The sequence below is a fragment of the Myotis myotis genome, unplaced genomic scaffold (assembly GCF_014108235.1).
Source record: "Myotis myotis isolate mMyoMyo1 unplaced genomic scaffold, mMyoMyo1.p scaffold_m19_p_21, whole genome shotgun sequence".
Classification (NCBI taxonomy): domain Eukaryota; kingdom Metazoa; phylum Chordata; class Mammalia; order Chiroptera; family Vespertilionidae; genus Myotis; species Myotis myotis.
In genome coordinates this window covers 3,895,285-3,911,675 of record NW_023416326.1, presented here as the reverse complement: position 1 = coordinate 3,911,675, position 16,391 = coordinate 3,895,285, and the positions used below count along the sequence as shown (strand labels likewise).

General features: G+C 51.9%; 1 protein-coding gene across 11 annotated transcripts in view; it reads left to right on the top strand.

Moving 5' to 3' along the window:
* The first annotated feature begins 9,974 nt into the window (after nt 1-9,974).
* Nucleotides 9,975-16,391, top strand: part of SIPA1L2 (signal induced proliferation associated 1 like 2) — a 104,151-nt gene continuing 97,734 nt past the window's right edge. For 10 of the 11 annotated variants that reach the window (XR_004975064.1, XR_004975063.1, XM_036355132.1 and 7 more), the window contains exon 1: nt 9,975-10,214. The gene's annotated coding sequence lies outside the window, so the exon portion shown is untranslated. The remainder of the gene's footprint in view (nt 10,215-16,391) is intronic. The other variant, XM_036355129.1, reaches the window with a different exon arrangement.

Below are 16,391 nucleotides of genomic sequence, written 5' to 3'. Positions count from 1 at the left end.
GTTATGCTCAGGTTGCTTTTCAGTAAAAAAAAAAATAAATGCTTATTCAGACTGAAATCACTGAATGGATCAGATGGTATTTAAGAATTTAAGGAGGATTGAAAATTGTGTCTATGCCACATAGATGGGTTTATGTGGTATTCAGAGACTTTAACTTTCACATTTCCTCGTATCTGTCAATTAAATTGAATGTTCCTTGCTCATCTTTGCAGTCGGCATGTAAAAGTGGGAGAAATAATAAAACAAACAAAAAAACGATGTAACCCGGCCGGCATGGCTCAGAGGTTGAGCACCGACCTATGAACCAGGAGGCCATGGTTCGATTCCCGGTCAGGGCACGTGCCTGGGTTGTGGGCTCCATCCCCAGTGTGGGGCGTGAAGGAGGCAGCAGATCAGCGATTCTCTGTCCTCATTGGTGTTTCTAACTCTCCCTCTCCCTTCCTGTCTGAAATCAATTATATATATATATATTTAAAAGATGTATCCTTTAGTGAAGCAACCATTTCAGATAAAAAGACCAGCTTAAAACCTTTAAGTGGTACATGTCAAGTTAGGTTAAGGAGATTTCACCTTAAAGAGCAGAAGAATTATTTTCCCGTTAGCTCTGAACTAGAAAACACTTCACTGGATTTCGTTAAAAATGACCTTGTTATACCATAACCTTGAGCCTCGGCCAGTGGAAAAGTTAAAATGCGGGGAGATGTTGCCTTTGTCAGAGTCAGGGAGTGAATCGTGAAACTCAGAGAAAAGTGACAGCTGGAGAGGACCTGGGGAGGGCGGCTCAATCCACAGCGGGCTCCTTCCCCACCTGGTTAGCACCTGGCACTGTGTACAGCTGACGCTGGAGCTGACTTAGCGCCCCACCCCTTCCCGGCTGCTGGAACGGATTCAAGTCCCCGCAACGTTTTTTTTGCTTTAGGAGAATTCGTCTACTTATTGTCTCTCCCACAATGTTCTGAGCTCTCCTTTATCTTTGCAACCACAGGGCCTGGCACAATGCTTGGCGTGTACCAGGAGGATGTGATGGATTGATGGATGAATGGGTGGCTGGGTGAAGGGAAGAAAATGAATGAATGGGTATGGGTCCCAGTTCGCTTTCCATCCTTGTCACGTGCCCTGCGCTATTTTGGAATTTTACATCCCCAGACTCTAGATGTGAACCAGTTTCTTTTTTAGTTTTGTTTTGTTGATCCTCACCCCAAGATATTTTTCCATTGATTTTTTTTTTTTTTTGAGAGAGAGAGAGAGAGTGGAAAGGAGAGGGAGAGAAACAACGATGTGAGAGAAACCCATTGATGGGTTGCCTCCTGCATGCGCCTTGACCAGGGCCTGGGGCAGGGAGGATCCTGCAACCGAGGTACGTGCCCTTGACCGGAATGGAACCTGGGACCCTTGGGTCCGCAGACCGACGCTCTAGCCACCGAGCCAAACTGGCTAGGGCTAGATGTGAACCAGTTTCAACTATGAGTTGAACCTTGGGCATTACAGCCCTCTTCCCGAGAGGGTGCCCACCACACAGTAAGAGCTCAGTATAGCCCTAGCCAGTTTGGCTCAGTGGATAGGGCGTCAGCCTGTGGACTGACGGGTCCCGGGTTCAATTCCGGTCAAGGGCACATGCCAGGGTTTCGGGCTTGGTCCCCAGTTGGGGGCGTGCAGGAGGCAGCCGATCAGTGATTCTCTCATCATTGATGTTTCAATCTCTATCTCTCCCTCTCCCTTCTTCTTTGAAATCAATAAAAAAATGTATTAAAAAAAAAGAGTTCAGCCGAAACCGGTTTGGCTCAGTGGATAGAGCGTCAGCCTGCGGACTGAAGGGTCCCAGGTTCGATTCCGGTCAAGGGCATGTGCCTGGGTTGCGGGCACATCCCCAGTAGGAGGTGTGCAGGAGGCAGCTGATCGATGTTCCTCTCTCATCGATGTTTCTAACTCTCTATCTCTCTCCCTTCCTCTCTGTAAAAAATCAATAAAATATATTTAAAAAAAAAAAAGAGTTCAGTATACACCCATTCATCCACCAATCCATCACATACTCTTGGTACACGCCAAGAGTTGAGTGGTGATGCCACAGGGATCCTCTCATCTCCAAACAGCACGTAGGAGACCGAGATGACTGGTGTCACTTTTCATAAAGTGGGAAACAGGACGTTTGGGACAAACGCGCTCAGCGCTTAAACGACATGTTTACAGTTGACACGAAGACTTTTCCTCTTCGGAGTCTCCCCCTTCAGCCCCATCTCCCACACAATGACTGCCCTGCGTCCGATTCCCTCTTTGTATCCATGATTGGGAGTCAAGTGCCAGCAAATTTGATCTTATTGTTCCACGTGAATACCAGTCAATTTTCCAAGTGGGGATCCTGACGGTGATAATTGTATGTTGTCAGTCGTGGCTGGATAGGTCCTCGCTGAGAAACCGCTGAACGAGGGCGATGGAATGGCCTGTGGTGTATTCTTTGAGCCACGAATGTGTGTGTAGCTATATAGATAGACGTAAACATGGTTATAATATTCTTCTTTGGGGTGGGGCTTTACTGGGGGAGACTATTGAGTAATAGTTAACGGCGGGTCTGGTAATGAATGGCCAGGCTGCATGTTTGGGGCACTTGACTGATGATCTCGGCCGTCGGATGTCGGATGTCGGATGACGTCGGGGCTGCTGCGAACTTCAGATGCCACTTCTGTTCCCTGCCTGGAGAACGCCAGCTACAGAAACGGTCCCCGGCCGGGCGATTACTAGGCAGTCAGAAGCGGTCTTAGCCAAAGCACTAACATTAGAAAGACTTCCATGCCACCCTAGCTGGTGTTGCTCAGTGGATAGAGCGTCGGCCTGCAGACCAAAGGGTCCTGAGTTTGATTCTGATCAAAGGCACGTACCTCGGTTGCAGACTTTTCCCCAGACCAGGCCCCGGTCAGGGTGCATGGAGGGGGCAACCAATCAATGTGTTTCTCTCACATCAGTGTTTCTCTCTGTCTCTCCCTCTCTCTTCCACTCTCTCTAAAAATCAATGGAAAGATATCCTTGGGGGAGGATTAAAAAAAAAAACCCATTTGTGCCCTAACCGGTTTGGCTCAGTGGATAGAGCATCGGCCTGTGGACTGAAGGGTCCCAGGTTCGATTCCGGTCAAGGGCATGTACCTTGGTTGCGGGCACATCCCCAGTAGGGGGTGTGCAGGAGGCAGCTGAATGATGTTTCTCTCTCATCGATGTTTCTAACTCTCTATCCCTCTCCTTTCCTCTCTGTAAAAAAAAATCAATAAAATATATTATTAAAAAAATTTAAAAAGCCCATTTGCATTTTCCAGGTTTGATGCCTCAGAGGTGCAAAAATGTCTGCTTCCGGCCCACCTCCGGGCTGTCCTCTCAAAAACCAGTCAGGCCCGCATAGCAGCCCTCCGCGCTCCTGAGCCGTGGCCAAGCCGCTCTGACAGATCTATCTACGTCTCTTATCCAATGTGGTTAGAGAAACGAGACGTGGATTGTACCTGTTACAGTGATAACAAGGAACTGGAGATGGTATCTGTACCACGTGGCGACACAGACATTCAACTTGAACGTGACCACAGATTCCCAGGCTGTCTTCAGGGACCGAGGGCCATGCTCAGATAATCACAGGTCTCCCTTTCTTTTTTAAAATGTATTTTTATTGATTTCAGAGGGGAAGGGAGAGGGGAGAGGGAGAGGGAGAGGGACATCAATGACAAGAGAGAATCATGGATCGGCTGCCTCCTGCACACCCCACACTGGGGATCGAGCCCACAACCTGGGCATGTGCCCTGACCGGGAGTCGAACCGTGACCTCCTGGTTCCTAGGTTGATGCTCATCCGCTGAGCCACGCCAGTCAGGCTCACAGGTCTTGCTTTGGCTCTCACCCCAACCTGTATACCATGATGGGCAAGTTCAAGGGGGGGCCTCAGTGCACAAGACTGATTCTACCGGTGTCTCTGGGGCTCCCAGCAGGTGCATCGCAGCTCCTGGGCCCGTGCAGCCAGTAGGACCGCAGCTTCCTTTCTGGGTTTGGGTAAAGCCACACCTGTCCTATTCCAACACCTCCTTGAGCTTCTCTGGCCCCCCTCCTCCCTGCCCCAGGCCCCCGACAGGCCCAGCTGCTTCTGCCACCTCCCGCAGAGCACGGCCACGGATGTGCCAGTGCTGTTTGCGGGTCTGGGCTGAGTCTGCAGTGGCCACTGTTACCGAAGGAGGCAGGGAGCTGACGGAGCCAGATGGTGGGAGGCCTACATGTCAGCCAGCAGAGGGGAATGTAGGCTCGGAACTCAGGAGGGGTTTTGAACCAGAAGTCTGTTTGGAGTAGTGTGTGCCCCGGTGGTTCGGACACAGAAAACAAAGAGCTCATTTAGGACCGTGGTCCACGCTCGAAGAGAAAAACACCCAAGGGGACCCTGGCCGGTGTGCCTCAGTGGATACAGCATCGGCCTTCGGTCTGAAGGGTCTCAGGTTCGATTCCGGTCAAGGGCACGGACCTTGGTTGCAGGCTCGATCCCTGGCCTTTTCTGCATTAATTTCTTTAGAATTGTTACCCAGCTTAGTATGCGGTAGTTCTGAGTTATTATTAATAGGCGCCACCTAGTGGTATAGACTAGCAGCGCTCACAGATCAATTCCATTTACATGTTTTCACCTTGCTTTATTTCTTAAAAGTAGAGCCGAAACCGCTGATCAAAGGATACTCTCAGTCCCAAGTAGTGGGAATAAAATCTGGAGGACTCAGTAGAGAGAGCGTCAGCCTGTGAACTGAAGTGTCCCGGGTTCGATTCCGCTCATGGGAGGCAACCAGTGGCTGTGTCTCTCTCTCACATCGATGTTTCTCTCCCTCTGTCTCTCCCCCTCCCTTCCACTCTCGCTAAAAAAAAAAAAATCAATAGAAAAATATCCTCCGGTGAGGATAAAACAAAAGTATAAAAAATGTGGAGGACTCAGATATAAATCTCCTCCGGCAGAAAGAAAGGAAATGCTGGGCTTTATCTCAGCGCGCCCCCTCCACCTGCTCCTTCATTCTTTCACCAGTTGCTTAGCATGCCCTCCCCCATGTCAGGTTCCCTGCGGGTCCCGCGTGGAAGGGGGAGAGATGGTGACTTGCAGTGAGGACCACGGTGTGCCAGCTACTGTGCCAGGCCCTGCAGACCAAGTCACGTGGAATTGTCGCTGCCGCCCTCGGGGAAGGAAACCCCATTTTCAGACGAGGAAAATGAAACCGTGCATCTAAGCAGCTTCCAAACAAGCCAGGAGTGTCTGACACCAAGGGCTCCTGAGAAAATCCTAAGGTATTTTTACATTGATTTTTAGAGAGAGTGGAAGAGAGAGGGAAAGACAGAGGGGGGACGCTGCATTTGAATCACATGCAGTTGAGGTGTTGTTGTTTTTTTAAAGTGAGGTGAGGTGAGGCCAGCTGGCGTGGCTCAGTGGTTGAGCATCGACCTATGAACCAGGAGGTCACGGTTCGATTGCCAGTCGGGGCACATGCCTGGGTTGTGGGCTCCATCCCCAGTAGGGGGCGTGCAAGAGGCAGCCAATCCATGATTCTCTCTCATCATTGATGCTTCTCTCTCTCTCTCTCTCTCTCTCTCTCTCTCTCTCTCTCTCTCTCCCTCTCCTCTCTGAAATCAATAAAAATGTATATTTTTTTAAAAAAAGAAAAGGAACCATTTTTATCTGAAAGGTATCAGTCATTGACCTCTGACCCCTCCATCAACACTGTCTTTCCAGATGTCCACGGCACTCATCTGGGCAAAATTAAAATGTGAATTCACCACCTTTGCACTGTTCTTATTTATTTATTTTTTTAATCCTCACCCGAGGACATTTTCCCATTGATTTTTAGAGAGAGAGAGAGAGAGAGTGGAAGAGAGAAGGAGAGACAGAGAGAAATATGGATGTGAGAGAAACACATCAATTGGTTGCCTCCTGCATGCGCCCTGACCAGGGCCTGGGCCGGGGAGGAGCCTGCAACCGAGGTACATGCCCTTGACCGGAATCGAACCCGGGACCCTTCGGCTCTATCCACTGAGCCACACCGGCTGCGCTGTCCTTAGCATCATCTCCGATGGAAAGGTGCCAGCTCAGCTGCCCTGTGCTTCCTTGAGGATGGTCTCGATATTGAGACGGAATAATCTTCCGCCTCCCCAAGCAGAACTGAGCACTCAGTGGTCCTCCACATATAATTGCAGCATTGATTTTTTTTATTAGATGGGTTTCTCCTTAGGCTCCTGCGGAGACGATGTGATATTTAGTACATTGTGGAGCGACTCCTACATGAGTCCACGGGGCTGCATGGAGAAGAGCCTGTGCTTCATGTCCATCAGGGCGGCTGCTAGACCAGGCCCAGCAGCCCGGCTTTCTCAGCTGCAGCTCAACCAGTTTTTAAAGTTGTAGCAGATGCCTGGCCAGAGTGGCTCAGTGGTTGATTATATTTAAAAAAAAAAAAAAACAAACACATTTTTAAAAATTATATTTAAAGCAATAAAATTGCAGCAGAACTGGCTATTTTACTGCACAAGATCATATCTTAACATGTTTCTATGGTGAGAGGTTTCTGTTTCTGTTTTTTTTAAAATATATTTTTTATTGATGTCCGAGAGGAAGGGAGAGGAGAGAGAGAGATAGAAACATCCATGATGAGAGAGAATCATGGAATCGGCTGCCTCCTGCACACCCCACACTGGGGGTCGAGCCCACAACCCGGGCATGTGCCCTGACCGGGAATCGAACTATATCTAACCTCCTGGTTCAAAGGTCCACGCTCAGCCACTGAGCCACGCCGGCCGGGCGAGAGGTTTCTGTTTTGAAAGAAAGATGCGGCCGGGCCTGTGGGCTCATCCCTGTGGGAGGAGCGCCCCTCTAAGCAGAAAACCGGACCGGCGTGGACCCGGCACCATGGAAGTGCTGGTTTTGTAAGCAAACAAGCCTGTGTTTGGCCAAAGGGCACAGCTCAGTTGGTTCCTGCTCTTTGGCCACTGTGCCTCCTCTCGCCAGCTCTACCCTCTTTTCTCTTCCTCGCCAGGCAGGTTTGAGATGTGAGGTGCAGCCTCCCCGATCAAGGCAAGCTTTGCCGGCTGCCCTTGGCCTCCCTGCTCTCCTGTGGGCACCACAGATTGGTGGTCCCGGGCACCTCCTCCCTGCTCCTTTTTATTTTTTATTATTGATTTCAGAGAGGGAGGGAGAGGGTGAGAGAGATAGAAACATCGATGATGAGAGAGAATCATGGATCGGCTGCCTCCTGCACGCCCCACACTGGGGATCAAGCCTGCAACTGGGCACCTGCCCTGACTGGGATTCAAACTGTGACCTCCTGGTTCATAGGTCGATGCTCAACCACTGAGCCACACCGGCCTGGGGTAATATTCTGATGATGGAGGGTAGCATGGGTCCTGAGTTCTGAGAAACCCTCATGGACTTTTACAAAATGCCACCAACGTTGCTAGTGGCCAAAGAACTTAGGATATTTCCACTGGAGTTTGCAAACCCCAGGAGGAGAGTGGGAAGCGGGGAGAGGAAGAGAATTGCGGGCAACACGGTTGTTGAGAGTGTCTGGCGGGACCTCCTGATCGGCTCATTCTGTGTGGGACATCGGGGGACACCCCGAATGTGCTTCTCAGACAATGGACAATGGTAGCTGCCTTTGCAAGAGCCACCACAGGGACAAGCCATGCAGTCAGGCAGTCACTGCCTCAGGAGTCAGCGCCCTATGGGACATGTAGTTCTGTTCTCTTTTGTCCATCCTCACCCGAGGATACGTTCCCATTGATTTTCAGAGACAGTGGAAGAGAGAGGGAAAGACAGAAACATCGAGGTGAGAGAAACACATCGATGGGTTGCCTCCTGCACGCGCCCGACCAAGGCCCGGGCCTGGGAGGAGCCTGCAACCGAGGTACATGCCCTTGACCGGAATAGAACCCGGGGCCCTTTGGTCCACAGGCCGACGCTCTATCCACTGAGCCAAACCGGTCAGGGCTGTAGTTCTATTCTGGTGGCCCTTGAGACAGAACAGTGGGAGAGACAATGCCACACGTGCAATTACATGCAGTGTGAGATGTGCGGGTGATACCGGCCATGGCGCGAAGTATGTCCCTCCATGGCTGCCCCTGCGGGATTTTGTTCCCACCCGTTGTGAGCTCCTGGAGCCCGGGGTCTACGTCCTATGTAGCTTTATATCCGCTGTGCCGAGCACTTTCTGGAACGTCCCCCGGTCTCCACAACTGTTGAACGGGGAAATGACAATCTTGTAGATGCTGAGAATGATGGGGGACAGTTGGGTGCCCATCCAACCCCGGAGAATGCAGGAATTTCCCCAGGTCGTCGCCTTGCTCTGTGGCAGGTTTTTATTATTCCCCTTTCCACGGATTGCACCCATATTTTATAAAGAGACGAAAAGATTGGACAATCTGTCCACGCGTTAGATCAGGGAGAAATACAGCGTGGGAGGGGCCGCCTCTAACGTTTCTCAGGTTATGAAAGGGAGGAACTGGAAACCCCAATCCAGTCTCAGGAAGCTCAGCGCCCCCTAATCCCGGCTCAGGAACCCCTATGGTGGGGCTGGAAGGTAAGTGAGAGCTATCCATACCAGGCCACTCCTGCTGGGGGGCTGGGACCCCCCTGTACCATGTAGGCAGAGTCAGCTCCAGTCTAGCTTACATAAATCTTCAGAGATCCTCTAACGTTTCCGCAACCAAAGCAAGTGTGAAACCACCTACAACGAATCGTTTCAGGCCCTGCTTCCCCCTGGGTGAGCGACATCTTCAAGGAAAATGGAGAAGACGGAACCCTAGCCGGGTTGGCTCAGTGGCTGAGCATCGACCTATGAACCAGGATCTCACAGTTCGATTCCCCACCAGGGCACATGCCCGGGTTGTGGGTTCGATCCCCAGTGTGGGGCGTGCAGGAGGCAGCCAATCCATGATTCTCTCATCATGGATGTTTCTCTCTCTCCCTCTCCCTTCCTCTATGAAATCAATAAAAATATACTTTTAAAAGACAAAGAGGATGGGTATAAATCGTTCATTTCCTGGTGGGAATAAAGATCCAGGAGCATTGCTTCCTGGGGTTGAGGCCTGCTTGGAGGGCGGGGTTGGCGGCAGGGGCCGGGCCGGGGCCGGGTGGGGTGGGGTGGGGGGGGACTGTGTGCCTCTCCCAGCCTCCCTCCTGACCCCCAAAGGTCTCCTGTTCCTAGCGTCTCTGAGCTCGGCCACCTACAGAACCTCATTCTAAAGTTCTACTTATTTATGGGTTTCTCAGTGCAACCTCCCACCCCAGCCACGGTGAGCAGGGGCATTGCCTGGGAGGTCCAGAGCGCTCCCTGCCTGGTCCTCGGGGCTGGCACAGTGTAGGGGCTGGCACAGTGTAGGGGCTGGCACAGTGTAGGGGCTGGCACACAGTAGGGGCTGGCACACAGTAGGACTGCCCTTCTGCGGTCTGGTGAACACGGTGGTGCAGTTCTTCTTGGGGTTACCGGTGACCCGGCGGCGTCCAGGGCAGGTCCCCGCGCAGTGCCCGCGGCTGCCTGGGTCTCATGGGTGGCGACACCCAGAGCTTCGAGGCACAGGGACCCGAGCGACCCGAGGGTGCGAGCGGGGTCGCGACTGCGCAGGGGCCAGTTCGGGGCCCGCTTCGGGGTTCACGTCTCCCTGCGGGAGAGGCGAAGGGGTCCGGAGGAGGACGGCGACGGCTTTCTGGGGGGCAGGTCCAGGGTGGCTGCACCCTCTCCCCGAGACCGCAGCCTGGGCCCGGGGCAGGGGCCGAGCCGCTCCGGTGCCCTCCCCTCCCGCCCGCTCCGGGGTCTGGGAACCGCGCACCAGCTGCTCCCGATGCCCCAGACCCCGCGGGACGGACTGCGCCAGCGCCCAATGGCAGGGCGGGGCCGAGGGGGCCTGCAAGCGGCGGCCAATGAGAGGCCGCGGCGCGGGCGGGGGGCGGGACTGCGGGCGGGCGGGCGGCGGCGGCGTCTGGAGTCGGGGCAGAGCCGGCGGAGCGCGAGGAGGACGCGGACGGCGGCGGCGGCGCGGGAGGAGCAGCGCGCGCGCCCTGCCCGGCTGCCCGGCCGCCCGGCCGCCCGATCGCAGGCCGACAGCTCCGGCGCCGCCTCCCGGAGGGTCCGGCCGCCTCTCGCGGAGCCCGGCGCGGGCCGAGTCCGGGCCGATGGGCAGAGCGCGGCGGCGGGCGGCCAGGCTGCGGCCCCGGTAGGTTCCGGCGGCCGCGTCGCTGAGGTGCGTGTTGGGGCGAGCGGACGGGAGCCCGCGGGTGGCGTCTGGGGCCGGGCTCGGCGAGAACTGCTCCGCGGGGAGGGGCTGCCCCTGGGCGCCTCGGGGAGCTGGCGGCGAGGCGCTTTGGGGGGGCTTGGGCGCTGGGGTCCGGCTCGCTGGGGTCCCGCCGGTGCAAGCGGAGCCGCCGCCGCCGCTCCGATCTCCCAAAGTTGCCGATCGATCGGCTGGAAGGTTATTTCCGTCTCAGTGACCCGCGCACGAAGGGGGACCCCCTCAGGGTGCCCGGCGCCTCCTCGGTGACTGACTCCGGAGGGAAGGGGAAAGGGCGTCCGGGCGGGGTTGTTGCCGAACTTGCCGCGGCGATTCCCTCCCTGGGAGCCGGTACCCGAGCCCCCGCCGCGCCGGCACCCCCTCCCCGGAACCCCCGTTTCGCGGGACCCCGAGTGGCCGGCGACCCTCGGACTGGGCGCGACCTTCTCTGGGAGTCGGACGCCCCGCCGCCGCCCGGACGCCCAGGTTCGCGGCGCCCTCCGCGCCCGGCCCCCGGGTCGGGTCCCCACGGGCACCTCCAGTGAATTTGCAACCGGGCGGCAAACCCGCGCGATCCATTTCGGTGCATCCTCCGGGAGCGGGAGCCCGGGCCCCGCGGGGAGGGACACAAGTTGGCATCGCCCCCCGGGGAGGGATTTGTCATCATTAACCGGCTCCGGTGCAATGAATCCAGCCGCCGCCCGGCTCCGGCTCCGGCTCCGGCTCCGGCGCGCGGGCTGCAAACCTCCCTCCAGTGCGCTGGGCGCACAGACAGCGTCGTGGCCTCCACGCGGGGTCGGGGTCAACGTGCAATGGCAGAGATTTTGGATTTTTTGCTCAGGTTTCGACTTGGTTTTGAGAAGCGTGGCCTCTTTTTATTTTTATTTTTTTTAAAAAGCAAAGAGGCTTGGCGGTTCTCCTAGGTCTGCTCAGTAAGTTCCAAATGAGTCGCTCAGAGACGCCTTTCCTGCCTCTTTTGTCTGCAGCGCTCGTTGCTAAATGTTAACACTAGATGGCTTTCTTATGACAGGCGTGGAGGCAACTGAGCTTTCGAGTCGCCTAGTCTCTGCAATCAGGTTTTTTTTTTTTCCTTCCAGTTTTATAATTAATAATGGGAGAGGGGGGCAAAAACTCCAGTAGCGTCACTTTCTAAGAACTGTGTTACTTCCCTGTGAAACCAGTATTTATGGAGATCCCCAAGAGGCGGCCTAGGATGTCGGCCTCCCCAAAGATGAATGCGAAGAGGCAGCTTGGGTCCTGCCTCTACGTCCCAGGGTTTAAGGATGTCCGTGTCAGGTTGTGACTTCATGGGAAGGATTCGGAGTTCTCCGGAGAGATCTGTAATTCTGTTCAGACAGTTCCACTGAGGTTTGACCCCCGGATTTCAGAGTTCACTGCTGGATTCCGAGAGGTGGATGAGAATGTATTCACGGGGAGACAGGATCCCTCTTGAGTTTTGGATACCATCGGTAATGGAATTGATTCAGGCTAAAATCTCCACCACGGATGCATTTGGGGAAGGGATGTAGTGGACGTAGGTGTGCATGATTTTATACCAAGAATTACGGAACAGCTTTCTCCCCCCCCCCCCAGCTGATAATTAATATTTGGTTTTTCGCCTTTAAGCACAATCCCTTTTATGAGACGTACAATAGCCTGCACTTGGCCATTTCAGCAGCCGCTTCTGTTACCTGTCATAAGTGCTTTTTTTACCTAAAGCAAGACCACGGCAACCTGCCCAAATCTTGCCTAGGTAGGCAAACGTATTTATGTAAGCAGGAGAGATATTTTGCAATTATCTTGGTAGCTGTCATTTATTGTGTGTTTCGCTCAGCTTAAAATATAACATGTTGCGTTTGTTTGTTCTAAATCAGAGCGTATTCATAAATAGCTGAAGGGGGAAGAAAAAAAAGAAAGAACTCGCCAGCAAACATCTGGGAAATGGGAAATGGAATCAGAAACAGCTTTTATCAGTACCCACATGCTACCTATAGATGGGGCGACGCCAATTCGGATAATGAGCAGCGTAAGCGTTTGGGCCTGAAAAGAAAGCAGGAGATAAATTGCAGGTATGGAGGCGAAGCTGCCCGGTTTTCTCCAGCTGGTCTAAGTGTGTATTTTTATCATTTTATTTATTTTTATTTTTAAAAAAATATATTTTATTGATTTTTTACAGAGAGGAAGAGAGAGGGATAGAGAGTTAGAAGCATCGATGAGCGAGAACCATCATGAGAGAGAAACATCGATCAGCTGCCTCCTGCACACCCCCCACTGGGGATGTGCCCACAACCAAGGTACATGCCCTTGACTGGAATCGAACCTGGGACCCTTTAGTCCGCAGGCTGACGCTCTATCCACTGAGCCAAACCGGTTAGTGCTAAGTGTATATTTTTAATCAGATGCTTTTTAATATATACATATATAAATTTTAGGGAGAGGGGGAGAGAGAGAGAAACATTAATGATGAGAGGGAATCATGGATCGGCTGCCTCCTGCAGGCCCCACACTGAGGATCGAGCCCGCAATCAAACCGTGACCTCCTGGTTCATAGGTCAATGCTCAATGCCTGAGCTACGCCAGCTGAGCTCAAATGCTTCTTCTGTTTTCAAATTTTAGCCTTTCTCCGAGAGCTGTCCTTTTATGGAATGTCATAGGGGGATTATCAGAGCATCTTGATTTGGCAGCTAGAGCTGTGTGATATGGGTTTGTCAGTCCTCCCACCCCCACCCCCCATCCTTCACCCCTCACCCCAGGACTACAATGGTATTTTGAAGAATTTTTGAGACCTGAGCTCAGTCAAACACCTGTCTGCCAGTGTGGGATCTTTTTACCTGAGGCGAAGGGGTAATGGGTTACTCATCTCAAAAAACTATTCTTGAAAGTGAAGAAATGCTGGTGAGCTGTCCTGAAGGGCAATTGTCTGGTAATTGAAGCTGGTTTAAAAAGTGCTGAGCTGGGTCATCAAAAGTAGCTTAAAAGAGGTTGCATATTTTCTGCCTACTTTGCAAAGGCCCATTCTGTGTTTATGGCTACCCTCCCCCCGCCATAACGGTCAGTGCAAAGTTGTGTTTTTTTGTTGTTTATTTTTAGTCTGGGAAAGACATCGAGTCTTTGAACGTAGGATTTAGGATTAAAATCCTTTCATAGATATGCTGAATGTGAAGGAAATTCAGGCATTGTTAACTGAAAAGCAAAGTGTTCCCCCCCTTACCACCCCCACCCCGCCCCCATCTGTTTGAACTTGAATGAAAAAGGCCGTGCAGCCCTAAAGAATACAGGAACTCGTATTCCAGATTTCTACTTCTATTTAGGTACCTAATTCCTCTGCAGGTGATAGGATAGAGCACTGAGCACGAGGGACAAGGAATATCAGTTTGCCTGTTGCAAATGAGTCTGGAATGGAGGATTTCCAATGATCTCTTTAAGCACCAAAATTCTCTGTTTCTTTAACACTTAAAGTAAACGTCTTAGAGTCATTTTGACTACTGATTGAGATAGGACATATTTTTCATGATGGTGTCTTTTCTTTCTTTGGCTTCTGTGGTAAGTTTGTATGTGAATATTCATGCTTGGTTTACCTTGAAGTCAATGACTCAGAAATAGCTTTTCTGTTCCAATCCTTTTACTCATTAAAAAAACCCCCAAAAAACCGACTCCTTTTAAAGGCAGGATAAGAGTGTGATAGGCATTTAAATGCTTCACACTTGAGATAAATTGTTTGGATACTTTCTGAACTTGGTTCACAGCGATTTCATGTTTGTTGTCACCCAGTTTGCTTCTTGATGTCCCTGTAGAACACTGTATAGCCACGTTCCGTGACAGGAAAGAAAAAAAGGTGCAGTTGAGAGAAGTGGCGTCAAGTCCTTGCGTCTCTATACGAGACTGGGCCTTGGGGCTGTGTTGTTCCTCGTTTTCTTTGCATCCACCTGTAGCACAGAGAGCAAATTGTAGTGATCATCGTATTTGTCAGTATTTGACGTTCCTGCATGGAAAAGTAACAACAGCAGTTACTGTCTACCGTCCATGCATGTCATTGAGATATATCGCCACTGAGTGGAAATGAGAGGCCAGAAGGTCTTCCCATCCGGAAAAGACATTTGTGGGAATTACCTCCACGCGTGGGCATGCATGCACCCCCATATGCACATGCGCATGCTCCCCTGCAACCTGCACATGTGCCCTGGCTGGGAATCGAACTGTGACCTCCTGGTTCCTAGGTCGATGCTCAACCCCTGAGCCACGCCTGGTGGGCCTTTATGATGTTTTGATGACCAGAAGGTTCTTTTGCCCGTAGCACTGAGTCTCAGTCTACCTACTTCTTCACGTTCTCCTCGCTTGGTGGTCTGCAGCACACAGAGGCATCTCCTCGAGGTATTTCAGTTTCCCAGGGAACAAAACCTGTCAAGGTTGCGTGGGGCTCTGACGCGTTCTACAACTTGACCTTGTGGGGTAGGGTGCCCTTCCTCCCTTGCGTGTCCTCCTTGTACTGGTGGAGTCCAAGTTTGCATTCATTTTCTCATGGTCCTGCTGCTCAGGCTCTGAGTTGGCTCTTCACTGCAGCCCCTGGGTCCTTAGTCACGTGCCCCCATGAAGCCACGCCTTCTCCTCGCGTGCGAATGTCATTGAAGCCTAACATCACTGTGCTTCGTTTTACCTTATTTTAGCGTGTTCTTCCTATGGCGCCTGTTGGAGATCGATTCTAATATTTAGCACCTTTGTCTGCCCTCCCCAAGTAATGCTGCTTGCACATTAGATCAGACTGTTTTCTGTTGTTGTCGTTAATCCTCACCCCAGGATGTCTTTCCATTGGTTTTTAGAGAGAATGGAAGGGAGGGGGAGAGACAGAGAGAGAGAATCCTTGATGTGAGAAAGACAGCATTGATTGGTTGCCTCCTGCACGTGCCCTGACCAGGGCCAGGGGTCATGCAACCCAGGTATGTGCCCTTGACTGGAAACGAACCCAGGACCCTTCAGTCCTCGAACTGACACTCTATCCCTGAGCCAAACCAGCTAAGGCGATCAGATTGTTTTTTTAAATCTTCGTTAAACTGGCTGAACAGTGATAAATTGTTAAACTGGCCAAACCCTGAATTGTATCTCTAGAAACTTCCTTCTAGGTTTACAAGGGAGTCACACGTCTTTGGTTACAGTTAAGTATTCATGCACTTAATAATATCTTATAACTAGTCTGTCGCTCCACCTCTTCCACATAATTATCCTCCAAGACCATGTCGTACCTCTTCTGCTGGTTCTTCTGACCAAGCTATTCTAAGAAAGAAATGTCAGATTTCGTGTTTCCCTAGTAACCCGAACCATACTGTGCACAGTATTGGTGATGAAGAAATATTTAACGACTGTCTGAATGACTAGGGCCACCTTGTTATCTGTGATCTTAGGCACTGAAAAGATTGTAAAAAAAAAAATCAGGATGTTGGACTTTCTTAAACTAGTTTTGGTGGCTTGGTATGGCTTTTGAGTTGCTTGCAGATATGGGGGGTGGGGAGAGAACCATAATCTCTCCCCATTCCCCCCTCCCGCCCCCCCGTGTTTTAATTAGTTGGTACTTTCTTCTTCCTGTTGCACAAATAAACAGTCCTAGGGGCCTCTCCAGCTATGCCGATTGGTTCACTCCAAATTTCCCACTTTCGCATCGCAGCTACACCTGCTGGAAGAAGCTCCCGGGTGGTCGAGCTGTCTGAGACGTGAAAGTCGTGCAAAGTAGGCCCTTTGGTTGCCTTTGAAGATTTCCCACAGATGCTTAGGGCAGAGTAACCTGCGTCCTGGTCCATGTGGGGGAGGGAGAGGCTTGCCTTTAAGGTTCTTCCAGCTGGTCTGATCATTCAGTCTACAGGAGACACATCTGAAGAACGAGAGAAAAAAAAATAACAAAATGTAATTACCTATGTACATAGGGGAACCCCAGGTAGGTGGGGGAGTCTGAGACAGAAAGGGAAAGTGGGGGACCCATGACATTCTGAGCTAAGGGTGAGGCGAGGCAGCTTGGGACTTCAGGTGGGAGGAAGGTCATTCTCAAGGCGATAAGAAGAACAGGTTTCCAGTAATTAGAAGCTTGTCCTGCCCTATCCATAGGCCATAAAAAGTGATTTCTGGAGATAACTCTTACTTTGGGCAAGGCCCCTAATTTAAATT